At 32.4% G+C, this 14,867-nt stretch overlaps 1 long non-coding RNA gene across 1 annotated transcript; it reads right to left on the bottom strand.

Moving 5' to 3' along the window:
• Positions 1-6,737: 6,737 nt before the first annotated feature.
• LOC143051318 (uncharacterized) lies at positions 6,738-11,776 on the bottom strand. Its single transcript, XR_012970700.1, has 3 exons — positions 11,612-11,776; positions 7,959-8,073; positions 6,738-7,086 (listed from the first exon to the last, which is right to left on the bottom strand). It is a non-coding gene; the product is annotated as an uncharacterized LOC143051318 (long non-coding RNA).
• Positions 11,777-14,867: the final 3,091 nt, after the last annotated feature.

Here is a 14,867-nt window from a genome sequence, read left to right as displayed (position 1 = left end):
TTAAGTACCGAGACCAACAACTTTATCACCATCGTCACTAACAACTTGACTTATATGGCATTTCCTGGATACGTTTTCTAGTTGAATATGTCATGTGACTTTCATCACTACGAAACCAAAATGTAGGCATCGTCACTTTATTTTATACTGCAACCAATATTAAGGAAATTAAAATCTAATAAACTGGTCACCCTCCTTCAGTCGTACGGGAATCAAGATTACGTAATTGCGAAACATAAAGGATTCTATACTACCCTACAGAATGGTTCTGAAAGCGCTGGAAACTTTTAATAGAGCAGAGATACAGGCGCGTCTTCTTTATGGTAAAAGACATGATTCCATAAATGACGTATTGTTAGTGGCTGTGCTTATCAAAAAAATTGTTAGTGACGATGGTAGAGTTGTTGATCTCGGTACTTTTAACATATTTTTGATGTTTTTATTATGCTAAGTCGATGTTAAGACGGACTGATGGTTATAGCCTTACATTGAATTTATAAAAAGATTGTAAATACATGCTAACCGTGTTACTTGACTGTTAAATCGAAACCAACCATATCCGAGGACCCGACCAGACCAGTGACAGAGCCTGCAAGACCCATTTTCTACGCCGTGGATTATTTTAATACAAATATAATATGAAAATCTATTTATTCAATTATTTTATTTTATAACTTAGAATACAATGAATCCTTAGAAGCAACAGTTTTCAGTTATTTTATTTTATAACTTAGAATACAATGTATCCTTATAAGCAACATTTTTTGGTAAAGTTATATGATACAGTAGGAACATACTTATTTGGAAATAACGGAGATGAAGCCTCATTGTGATATAGAACGTTGTTCATGTTGATTGCATCAATTCCTTTATTTGTAAGCTGAACAGAAATGCATTTTATCTTTTCCACATCAAAAGGTTCCGATCTTACTGGTTTAAATTGCCGGAAAAGAGCTACATCACAAATTATACTGACCAGTATGTTTTTTTGGAGAAAATGTATCGTCAAGTGCATAATATCTCCTCTGACAATTAACAAAATTAACAGGCAGAAAAAAAGTCAAAGAATCGTTCTCATTTAATGTACCCTATCGGATGATAAAGATGTGAAATAGGATCACCAAAGCTGCTAGTGGGAGATCTAGATTTGGAGGAGTTCTTTTACTAGTACATTATGTCGATCCTTTCCCCTTTTGCCTTTTAATATAATAATGTATATTAAAATTTTAAAATCTTCTGATTACGTGTTTTATGTGTTTTATATTGATAGAGTTTAACTGCATATATAAAAGAAAATGTGCTATGATTGAAAATGAAACAACTCTCCACAAGAGACCAAATGACACAGAAATTAACAATTATAGGTCACCGAATGGCCTTCAACCATCATCAAATACCATACTGCATAGTCAGCTATAAAAGGCCTAAAAATGACAATGTAAACAAATTCAAACTAGAAATCTAACTGTCTAATTTGTGTACAAAAAATGAACGAAACACAAATATGTTACACATCAACAAACGGCAACCACTGAATTACACGTGTGTCTATTCGGTTTGTCAATACAGGTGATTTCATGCCATTTTCCCAATAATTGAGATGCCTGTTACATTAATCACACAATACCTTTCTTTTCAATGAAAATTTGGACAATTGTTTTAGTTATAGCCAAAGTCAGTTCCATGAATATTGATTATTATTCATTCATTGTAAAAGAGACATCTTTTTGGAAAGACGAAATATATAAGTCTCATCAACAAATTGGCAGATTTTAGGAGTACTGTTTTTCCTATCTAGTTTTACGTATCTTGATTGTCATTACTTCAACAGCTAGAACAAACATTAAAGATAACGGACATCCTCGACTGATATCCAACAACGGCTATCATTATAACATTAATCCATTGAAGTTTTATATTGACAGAAACTTCAACGACAAATTAGCACAATCGCATCCCACTGATTTCTTTTGGAAAATAAAAGGTTCCGACTGAGTTTGTCAAGTACATAATAACTCTTCTGTGGGGTATCTTTGATGCCACCTTCGCCTGTTCTGTTAACTGAAGATGGTCTTATCACATTTGGTATCGAGTGTCATATCTGCCTACCAATGAAAATAAACATGCCAGATTATTAAGGACATATGTTTCCGTGCAATAAATGATGCCAAAAGCTGAAAAAAATCGGTCCATATTAAACAGAATGACATAAAAAAAAAACAATACACTGCATTCGGAAAGAGGGCAAGATGATGTTTAACTTTGTTTCATATTGTAACGCCCCCTCCCTGGTGCTATAGTCGGCTACCAGATATCACAAGGGGACAAAGAAAAAGAGAGTAAAAGGATCTATAAAGTGTAAGGTTCGACGTCCACTGTTTACCGTCGGATCAAAACACGTTACAGAAAGGGAAATCGTATACTTGTGTTTATATATAATTCTCATTTATGAAATAAAATATCTGAATAAAATAAAATTTCATATTTTATTAATATCAAAACTAAGTAATCCACGCCGGACAGAATGGGTCTTGCAGACTCTGTCACTGCTCTGGTCAAGTCTCCGGTAAAGGTTGGTCTTACATAGACACACAAAACTATTACATGTATATAATTCAACAGTCACTGATATTGTTTTTTCTATAATCTCAATTAAAGGATAAGAATACTCTTCTTCATTATTGAACTAAGAAGACAAAAAATTAGTATAACACATTAAATGACATATTAATCATGTCAAAACCGCCAACAGAACTCATAATGTGCATTTTCAATGGCACCGTCACCGGCACTGTCATCGTCACCGTAACTGGTAACCGTTATTTATATCACCGTCAACGGTGACCGTATTTGTCACCGTCATCCGTATTTAGCACCCGTATTTAACACCGTCACCGTCACCCCTATTCAGCACCATCACCAGCACCAACAATCTTAAATAAAAACAAAGTTAATTTCCAACGCTTGTCTGTATTTCGCAGACATATTCCAGCTTCTATTAAAGTTTGTCACTTCCCATTCTTTGTCAACCCAACACTCCGTCGTTTCTGTTGTTGTTTTTGTATTTATACTTTCGACTGATCAATGGCAGAGCTGGTTACAGATTGTTTACCAATCAGAAACTATGAATCACACAAGGGAAATTCCCGTAATGTTGTTTGTAAACATGAAAAATAACGCCCTAATTTATCAAAAAACTTATTTTTTGTTTAATTTGTTGATGCACAGTTTCGTCGGGTTAATGTCGTTACGAGAGGCATCATAACTTACATGTCTATCTATGATTGTTCCATCTTATTGGTGTATGTATTGAATAAGCCAGATATAAAAATGGTTGAACATTTAGCTATCTTCTCAATTTTACAAAACAAATAATTGATCTTTTAAGTTTGCCTCTTATGTATTGACCAATATAAATCGGATGTCACAAGGAGCATCTATTTTATGCTGGTAGCTTTGATAACTATTTACACCACTGGGTCGATGCCACTGCTTGTTGACGTTTCGTCCCTGAGGGTATCACCAGCCCAATAGTCAACACTTCGGTTTTGACATGAATATCAATTATAGTAATGTGGTCATTTTTATAATTTTTTTGTTAATAAAACTTTGAATTTTTCGAAAAAAATAAGGATTTTCTGATCCCAGGCATAGATTACCATAGTCGTATTTGGCACAACTTTTTAGAATTTTGGATTCTCAATGCTTTTCAACTTTGTACATGTTTTGCTTTATAAATATTTAAATGAGAGTGTCACTGATGAGTGTGATGTAGACGAAACACGCGTCTGGCGTACTAAATTATAATCCTGATAGCTATGATAACTATTTACACCACTAGGTCGATTCCACTGCTGGTGGACGTTTCGTCCACGAGGGTATCACCAGCCCAGTAGTCAACACGTCGGTGTTGACATGAATATCAATAATGTGGTATGTTTTAGAAATTTCCTGTTAACAAAACTTTGAATTTTTTGAAAAAACTAAAGTTTTCTTATCCCAGACATAGATTACCTTAGCCCTAGTTGGCACAACTTTTTGGAATTTTGGATTTTCTATGCTCTTCAACTTGTACTTGTTTTGCTTTAGAAATATTTTAATGTGAGCGTCACTGGTGAGTCTTGTGTAGACAAAACGGGCGTCTGGCGTACTTAATTATAATCCTGATAGCTTTGATAGCTAATTATGCTATGGCATATCAAATAGTGAAGTTGTCTTTGACAATAGCATTTTGAATATAGAGAAGTGATGTTTCGTGTCTGTTCTCATGTTTAAAGACCTTTAGGTAAGGGTGCAAATTTTTTAGAAATTTTAAAATTTTAATAATGTAAAACATTAACAAATAGTTAGCCCATCTTATTGCAAATATTGCTAAATATTAAATTTTGTGGATTTATGTATTATGGTAAAATCATTGCGCCTCATCTTTAAAAATAATATTAAAATTTATATATGATTTGCTACTGACCTCCTACGAATCTATATAGTGTTCATAAAATGCCCAATGAGCTGTACTTGTACTCTTTTCGTGCAGGGAGGTAACAAGTGGATCATATAATGAATCTTCCACACACTTAAGCTATTTGTACAAAAAACAATGAAATACAATTAGTAAATGGGACTTCATGAACCAAACATGAATTTCACTGACCCTATATGGATCTAGTGGTAGTAGTGTTACTTCCCTTTATAAAAACAAGACGGTACTGAGAAAAAATCGTATAGGTTTCAACAGACGAAGAAATTTGTGATTAAGATGGAAATAAATTCATAAAACACATTTAGACCTAACAAGTTTTTATTGTTGGCTTCTAATTTTGTAAGATTCATGGAAGTAGTATCTTAATGTTAACAATATTGAAGACTTGCTAATTTTGATAAGTCACTAGTCTAAATTTCACACGTTGAAATAGTCGGTATGATAAATTCGTTACATAGTGTGCCAAGGACGTAATACGGTATATATGGGGTCAGTAAATTCCATATGGGGATTCGAGCTTCGCTCTCATCCAATACGGAATTTACCTACCCCATATATACCGTATTAGGTCACTAGCACACTATGTAACTTATAATATATGCACATAGTGAACGCTAAACATTAATGATCAATTTATTCTTATCTAAAATCTCTAAAAAAAAACCAACAAAAAAAACCTATATTCACCGACTCCTCAATGTAAACAGCAAAGTACAACAAATGTATTAAAATTGTATTGACATACTTGAGACAACGAAAAAGTTCTCTACGGGTAGAGTGCTGCATGGTAATATGTATTGAAGAGTGTTGAGCATTCAATTTGTTAGTTTGTATATGTTATCATTTCCGTAAGTGTAACCATAGTATACTCATTTCAAACTTCTCTGTTATATAAATATATCATTTTGTTCTTTTAAGATATATATATGTGTGTACTATTATAGAGTGAAAAAACTCAATAACTCAAAGATGTAGTGGTTCTTATTACAATAATTGTTTATTTCTAGCAATAGAGGAAACCCTAGAAAAGAGAATACTGGTGGCGGCACAAGTAGCAGTAGTAAATGAATCGCGTGCACTACTACAATGGAAAATTTTTGAGAATGACCCTTCAACGTCAGATCTTCAAAACGTTTTAATTGAACTTGCAAAAGAAATTTGTGCGTCAGTCATAAAAGTTTTTATACCCTGGTATATTCCCAAAGTAATAAACTATTATTTATGTTCGATATCATGAAATTGAAACAAGAAATAATGTAGGGTAGTTATCGTAATATACACAGACGTGAAAGGTAAATTTTTGCAATTTTTCACAGAAAATTGAAAATTTAGTTTGTTTTTTAGTTTGTGATACATGTTATTTTACTTCTTTGCTAGGATATTTTATTGACTATTGTCAAACCTGAGCAGGACACAATCAGTAAAATTGAAATACTGAGGCTTTAATGTTTAGTTCATATACATGCAACGATCCTAGACCGCGAAAACATATCGCTAGTACAACGAAACATCGAACGATACAATCGACTTACCAAATCGTGATGGTGACTGTAAAAGTAATGTTGTGTCAATCTTAGTATTTCTTCATAATTATTGTGTTGTAGCAGTGTTGTGTAAGGAGCACATCTGTGTTTTGTTTTGTTTTGTTTTTTTTTTTGTTGGGGGAGTATAGTGTGAAAATGTACAGCTTTAAGTCTTAAATCGGTTTAATTTTGTATTTGAAAGTGTTTGTTTTGAAAAAGAATGTATTGAATATCACGCTAAAATCTTGCAGTTGTATAAAATTCGATGTATATAAAAAAAAAATACAAGTAGTTATTCGTAAGGAGGTTTGGTGTACGGCAGGAAAAGCAGTACAACGATGTTTCATTAAAAATAATTGCGGCGGTTTAAGTTCTAAACGCAGAAATGGGATCTCCAGCATAAAAATACAAATTAGGTTCTCTCTAATTTTGACCACAGCTGGCCTCTGCTAGTTTTTTATTGTCTTTTGTCACGTTTGGTTCATTCATGTTTAAGAGTTAAGTGTGAGGTCCATTTTAGCCTAACAAGTGCATTATTGTTAAGGGACTAGCTAAAGCCCAACTCCAGTTGCAGTATTTTCTCGCTGAGTTGAAGACCAATTGGTGACCTTGTGCTGTTTTCTGCTCTTTTCTCAGGTTTTTGATTTGTTGACGCATTCCTTGTTTCCATTATCATTTGTATTTCAACAAAGAAAACAAAAATTCAAGAAAACAATAAAATGATAAGACAAGACTTACATACTGCATTTTGCAATTTTTTTTTATTTGGCCAAAAACATACAACATTATTGAACATAATTTCACCTTTCCATGCTGGCCTTTGGCTCAACATCTACTGTACGTATTTATCACATGGTCGTTTCCGTATCTCATAGTCTATATAAAATTTAGAATTCAAAAGTTTTATTACATATGTGCATGGCCGAATGCGTATGTATATATGACACGAATCATCATCGTTCGACCACAGATATACCCTCTACACAGTGTACTGACTCGTCGTTGATCTTGACAGCTACTTCTGTACATCCCTGTACTATTACTTTACAATCATCTGGATGGCTTGTTATTCTAATACCCGTTCTGTAATACAAAATAATCACTTTAACCTTATAGCTTTTTATATATTCATCTTTACACAATTACTTATTTACACTTGGATGAATTTGTTATCCTGATATAAAAAAAGAAGATGTGGTATGATTGTCAATGAGACAACTCTCCAGAAGAAACCAAATGACACAGAAATTATAGCAATTGTATATCACCGTATGGCCTTCAACAATGAATAAAACCCATACACTTAGTCAGTTATGAAAGGCTCCCAAAAAATGACAAATGTCATAGTAAAACAATTCAAGACCTGATTGATGTACAAAATAATGAACGAAAACACATATGATATACGGCAATAAACGACAGCTACTGAATTACATGCTCTTGGATCATTCTGTAATACATTTTTTTTTTAAATAAGTCGAAAAAGGGGATAAAAGGGCTGGATTGGAAGAGTACCGCAGTAAGAGAATAACATTGTAACTAATTGTAGCATGCAGAACAAAGAACAAATCCTCTCAAGAAAAAAAAGGGAAAAATGTATCATAACCCCACACATCTACAAAAAACAAAAAAAACAACACATAAAATAACAACAAAAAACACATAAAACAAAACGTCATTATACTGTGCAAAAGACATAAAGGAACACTCATCCAAGACTTTAAACTAGATCTTTTATAATAAATGAGAAGTTACAGTCTTTCATAATAGTTCAATGAGTCTTTTCAATAGGGAGACCGAGCAGACGAGCTTCAAATCAAAGTATCCTCATCTAGATCATTTTTATTCATAGTCTATGTAAAAGCGTTTTGGAACCCCTCGCACCTTCCCTAAATCTGCCTCTGCTGAAACTATTAAATTTTATCGCCTCTGATCTATACTAAACATACACTTACGAACAGCACTGTAAAAGTCTGGGGAGTACACATCTACAATTGTCACATCTGACACGTTCGGAGGCTCCACGTGCAATGGACTGATTTCCAATAGAACATCCTAACCCTTGACCAGCTACAAAATATATAGAATTAAGTGTACCTATAATTAATATTTGAAGATACTCTAGGTGAGCTTTGTATCAATAATAAAACGTCATAAGGACTTCAAAAAAAAAGTCGTTGTTCCACTTAAGGTGGTACCTAACACTACAGGGAGATAACTTTGTAAAATCAGCTAAGCGTTTTAATTACGTTGCCTTGTGAAGGCAATATAAAGCTTCACAATGATCAAAACTAGTGTTTGTCAAAATGCTATATAACCAGTGTAATTTTTCTGATAAAATGGTTGGTTCAAATTTTTTGAAATTTTTATATTCTTGTCAAAGGGTCAAAGTAAATATTTTGTCAAAATTTTATGAAAATTAAACGAGCCAAATTAATCTTAGTTCAAGTGTTAGGTACCACCTTAAAAAAATGTTAAACATTGTAATAATAAACTTATCATTTCATTTTATGCGCTATGATATATAATTGACATACTAGCATGTAAGCCAAACATATATTAATTGTACTTTTTGTTCTAGTTTTGTTTCTGTACTTTTGTTTGTTTGGTTTTTCTTATTAAAGTGATTTTGTTTTGTTTTTTGTGGTTGTTTGGGGTAAGGGATTATTTGTTTTGTATTGTTTTGTTTTGTTTTGTCTCCTTTTGTTTTTATTTTACCTTTTGTTGAACGTCAATTGTTGTGTGCAATTGATCGAATTTTTCAATTGTGTTGTTCAATTGTAGTTAGCTGTTATATAATTAGGTAGATATAAAAAGACGTGGTATATGACCGCCAATGAGACAACTCTCCATCCAAGTCACAATTTATAAAATTTAACCTTTATAGGTCAAAGTACGGTCTTTAACACGGGGCGTTGGCTCACACCCAACAAAAAAATCTATACAGGGCCCCCAAAAAATACTAGTGTGCATTGTAACACCATTTAAATTGGAAAACCAACGGTGTAATCGATATAAAAAAACAAGAAACAAGAAACACTTATAAATCACATCAAAAACTACTACGTGCATCAGATTCCTGACTTTGGACTTGTGGAATCAATTGCAGTAGGTAACTGTCTTATTTACAAAATTCTCCTTTTAATCTAATATCTTTCGATAAGTATTCCTGTCCGTTCTTCTTTCGTTCTTTCTGACGTGTTGTTTTATAAGTTTTTCATAGATTTTACATGTACTTTTCCTTCTTATACAATGTCAATAACAAAACAATCCTATAAAAAAATGAACAGTTACACACAAAACGAAGCACAAATATTTGAAAGGGAGAAAGCGATTTACATGTGTGTATCAAATGGGAGACAACTGCAACTTGCAAATCAGTTTTTGTTCAAAGTTCTTATTATCTCTCGTGGTATAACCGCAACATTTATTCTTAGACATTTCAATGCAATTAAAAAAAACTGACATACTAGTTACATGTATTTTTAATATTTTAGCACCCAATTATTTTTATATTTCTCATGCTGATTTTCTCTGTTTTTTGGGGTTTTTTTGCCCATTAAATCCAATTCAAACCATCATACCATGCATCACACTTGGGGTAATTATCATTCGTGACTTTTATAAAGGATACTGTCAACCAACTTATTTTCGGAAATACATGTCCTTTATTTATCGTTTAGTCCTTACCAGTTTTTTCGAGGCGATTTAAGTTCGCGATTGTCAATTTGTTCATGTAGTAATAAAAGGAAAGATTAAATTTTAACATAATCGGCACAATTCGTATTCGCGTTATTTTCTACTCGCGAAAGTGGCGAAAGTTAATCGCTTGCGAAAATAAGTAGGTTTACAGTATATGCCCTACTATAGGTTGATATCAGACAACTATAGATGAAGGGATTAGATCAAAATATACCCATTACAGAAAAGAACAATGCCAAGAATACAGTTATCAAGTAATAGGCAACTTTCGAGTTCGATGCATTTCCGTCAAAAACTCTGGTTTTAGTGAACGTCATTTGTGCGTTTAGAGGCGTCGTCACTTCCATTACAATGTTGAGCGAGTGGTTGGAAAACTATAGAGTGGGGTGCTCATTTTCGCCACATCTTTCCATGTTTTCTACAGTTTATGTTCAGGTCTAAATGTTTTTGAAGTATACTGATATTTCTATATGAAGATAACTTCAAATGCAAAATATACTTAAGCTTGAAAACCGGTTTGGGATAAGAAAATCATCTGAAAAGTTAGATTAAAAGAGGGGCGAAAGATACCAAAGGGACAGTCAAACTCATAAATCTAAAACAAACTGACAACGCCATGGCTAAAAATGAAAAAGACAAACAGAAAAACAATAGTACACATGACACAACATAGAAAACTAAAGAATAAACAACACGAACCCCACCAAAAACTAGGGGTGATCTCAGGTGCTCCGGAAGGGTAAGCAGATCCTAAAGGGTGTTTGAAATTTCCGGATGTTTTGTCAATGGGGGACACATATTCGCCGTTTTTACACATCTATTTCAGACCAAATAACCGCAGCTTTTAACAATTTTTATCAAATCAATTGCATTATAGATGAATAGCAGACATTTCAAAGGTATAAAGAATTCAAAATTAGGGCATTCAGTCAAATATTTACTTAGAAATACTTCTTTGAAATCGTTTTTTATTCAGGAAATTGTCCGAAAATCGTTGTCCGTTTTTGATCATTTTTGGTAGGAGCCGCAATTTTGTCTCAATTTAAAAAAATATTATATTTGTCATAAAAATATAATTTACGGGTACATTTCTTCCATTTCAGCCATCCTTTGGAGTTTTTACACCTCAAAATCCTTAAACGGCGAAACTGGTCCCCGGCGAAAATGAGCACCCCACTCTAATTGTATATTGTAAGAATCATTCGGCAAATTGAATTCTCAAAATTGACAATCAGCATTGCTGTCATTGGGGAATTGTCATTTAGTACCGACAGAACAACCATTATTTCTGCACAATGACGATCACTAACACGCTTGATGAACGTAAATGGTGCAGGGATACAGGCGACCCCCTCTATCTGGTAAATGACGTCATAAAGGCGCGTATAATTGACGAGTTTTTTTTTCGGTGACGGATGGACTCGAAAGTGGTCTATTGTATAATGGCTATTTCTTATAAAAATAGGGAATAACGAGCGAGAATTTTAAAGAATTCCAAAATGAAAGATCCCCAATCCAGACCCTTATACATGTGTACATATATGTTGTTGTATAAGTATATGGGCTACGTCGTATAGAAATTGACCTTATGCAAATGAATGTAATTACAGCTGATACATTGTACCATATTTTCTTTACAAAGTCTGTAACTATTTGAAAATTGAGCTGATATGAAAAAACCTACAAAAAAGACCAAAGTTCATAATCTATTTCGTATTTAAATGTTAGAAAATCAACTGTATTGTACATGTACATGTATATTTGCAATTTCTATCCGACTTAGCTCTTATATTAATAAAATTTGCAATTATAGATAACGATAAACCAATCCCGTCAAAATTTTCGAAATATTAAAAACATCGAAAAAAAATTGTCATTTTTCAGTATAGTATACAATTCTACTTACATGAAACTCTCTTGTAAAAGCAAGCCGCTTCGCAGTTATAGATGGTTAAAATATACACCAAAAAAACTAGTTTGATCATATTCCCCATACTGTTACTTCTTTACTACAACTATAAAAATTAAAAAGTTGTTTAAACCTTTCAATATGATCTTAACCTAAAAGTATTTTCAAACTTATGAAAACACTTAAAATTCTAATACTTAATTATATGGTCACTAAGATAAAATTAGCTTTTGAAACGTTACAGTTTAAAACGGATGTAATTAAAAACATGAATACGTACTACAAGAACAAAGGGCGTATGTTGATTGTAAATATATAAAAATCGTTACTTATTTTAGTAGTTTATGCTATGTATTTTACTTGTAGTACCTGGTTTTGTGCCTAAGTTGGGTTTTATTTGTATGTATTTTTCCCCGTTCCAATTTGACCTTTGGTGACTGTTGTTGTTTTTATCTTAAGAGGGAACAGATGATATCAACATATTAGATGCTGTATGCCAGCTACATGCATTTCAGGTAATGTGGCACGATTTCACCACACCTTCGTTAATTTTTGTATGTATTTTTCTGCGTTCCAATCTGAATTTTGTTGTCTCTTTAGATGGACAGATAATGTGTATGTTAGATGCTGTATGTAAGTTACATGTATTTTAGGTAATGTGGCACGATTTGACCACGGCTTTGTTAATTCTAAAAATGAAAAGATCTGTTGGATATCAAATATACTCTTTTGAATTAATAGGAAACACATCTCCGCTTAGTAATAGTGACTATCCAGTATATATTTGACGTCAGTTACATGGGAACCTTTCACATAGCAAGATATGAAGTTTATCGAAAAATCTCTTTCACATCAAATAGTATAATTGAAGTAGTTCTTTGTTGTAGTTTGTATTACTGTTTTAACTATTTACTGTGTTGTTGTTGGTTTTTTTTTGTGCCTAAGTTGGGTTTTATTTGTATGTATTTTTCCCCGTTCCAATTTGACCTTTGGTGACTGTTGTTGTTTTTATCTTAAGAGGGAACAGATGATATCAACATATTAGATGCTGTATGCCAGCTACATGCATTTCAGGTAATGTGGCACGATCTCACCACACCTTCGTTAATTTTTGTATGTATTTTTCTGCGTTCCAATCTGAATTTTGTTGTCTCTTTAGATGGACAGATAATGTGTATGTTAGATGCTGTATGTAAGTTACATGTATTTTAGGTAATGTGGCACGATTTGACCACGGCTTTGTTAATTCTAAAAATGAAAAGATCTGTTGGATATCAAATATACTCTTTTGAATTAATAGGAAACACATCTCCGCTAAGTAATAGTGACTATCCAGTATATATTTGACGTCAGTTACATGGGAACCTTTCACATAGCAAGATATGAAGTTTATCGAAAAATCTCTTTCACATCAAATAGTATAATTGAAGTAGTTCTTTGTTGTAGTTTGTATTACTGTTTTAACTATTTACTGTGTTGTTGTTGTTTTTTTTTTTTTTTTTTTTTTTTGTTTTTTTTTTGTTTTTTTTTGTTTTTTGTGGTTTATATGTTACTGTGTGAATTAAGAAAGATATCACGTAATTTTTACGATATGAACAAGCACCAAAAATACCGATCATTGGTGTTTTCGCAATAAGTTCCTTTCAAGTGAAAATGGAAGAGAAGGCGTCGTGCTTTTATAGAATTTTATGCCACAAATAATTTATAATATTTTGCTGCTGATGATTAAGCCAGGCTACCATTACACTTTAATAACAACGCCAATATAGACGAAAGTTGTTTTTCCTCAATTGATCGTGATACTAGAAGCAATGTAAATATTTTTCTATTAGTTTATACTGACCATTTTTTGACATTAATCATCCTGCTTTTTGTTTTGCCAAGTTGTTCATCCTGCCTTTTTCAAATCTCCTGTCCTGCCTTTTTCAAATCTCCTGTCCTGCCTTTTTCTTTAAACTTGATCCAAGCCCCAACCCCTAATGAAATCAAATCAGAATCAAACGACCGAATCATTATATAAGTAGTCTAAGTCATCGGTATTAGAATGTAGGACGCAATGATTTTATATTACCAGATTCATTCATCGGTATTATAATGTATGACACAATGATTTTATATTACCAGATTCATTCATCGGCATTAGAATGTAGGACGCAATGATTTTATATTACCAGATTCATTCATCGGTATTATAATGTATGCCGTAATGATTTTATATTACCAGATTCATTCATCGGTATTATAATGTATGACGCAATGATATTATATTACCAGATTCATTTATCGGTATTAGAATGTATGACGCAATGATTTTATATTACCAGAATCATTCATCGGTATTAGAATGTATGACGCAATGATTTTATATTACCAGATTCATTCATCGGTATAAGAATGTATGACGCAATGATATTATATTACCAGATTCATTCATCGGTATAAGAATGTATGACGCAATGATATTATATTACCAGATTCATTCATCGGTATTAAAATGTATGACGCAATGATATTATATTACCAGATTCATTCAAATGTATTAGAATGACGCAATGATATTATATTACCAGATTCATTCATCGGTATTAGAATGTATGACGTAATGATTTTATATAACCAGATTCATTCATCGGTATTAGAATGTAGGACGCAATGATTTTATATTACCAGATTCATTCATCGGTATGGGAATGTATGACGTAATGATTTTATATTACCAGATTCATTAATCGGTATTAGAATGTATGACACAATGATTTTATATTACCAGATTCATTCATCGGTATTAGAATGTATGACGCAATGATTTGATATTACCAGATTCATTGATCGGTATTAGAAAGTATGACGCAATGATTTTATATTAACAGATTCATTTATCGGTATTATAATGTATGACGCAATGATTTAATATTAACAGACTCATTTATCGGTATTAGAATGTATGACGTAATGATTTTGTATTATCAGATTCATTTATCGGTATTAGAATGTATAACGCAATGATTGTATATTACCAGATTTATTCATCGGTATTAGAATGTATGACGCAATGATTTTATATTACCAGATCAATTTATCGGTATTATAATGTATGACGCAATGATTTAATATTAACAGATTCATTTATCGGTATTAGAATGTATGACGTAATGATTTTGTATTATCAGATTCATTTATCGGTATTAGAATGTATGACGCAATGATTTTATATTACCAGATTTATTCATCGGTATTAGAATGTATGACGCAA

The sequence above is a fragment of the Mytilus galloprovincialis genome, chromosome 11 (assembly GCF_965363235.1).
Source record: "Mytilus galloprovincialis chromosome 11, xbMytGall1.hap1.1, whole genome shotgun sequence".
Lineage (NCBI taxonomy): Eukaryota > Metazoa > Mollusca > Bivalvia > Mytilida > Mytilidae > Mytilus > Mytilus galloprovincialis.
The sequence above is the reverse complement of the archived record's forward strand: the minus strand, read 5'-3'. Positions and strand labels throughout refer to the sequence as shown.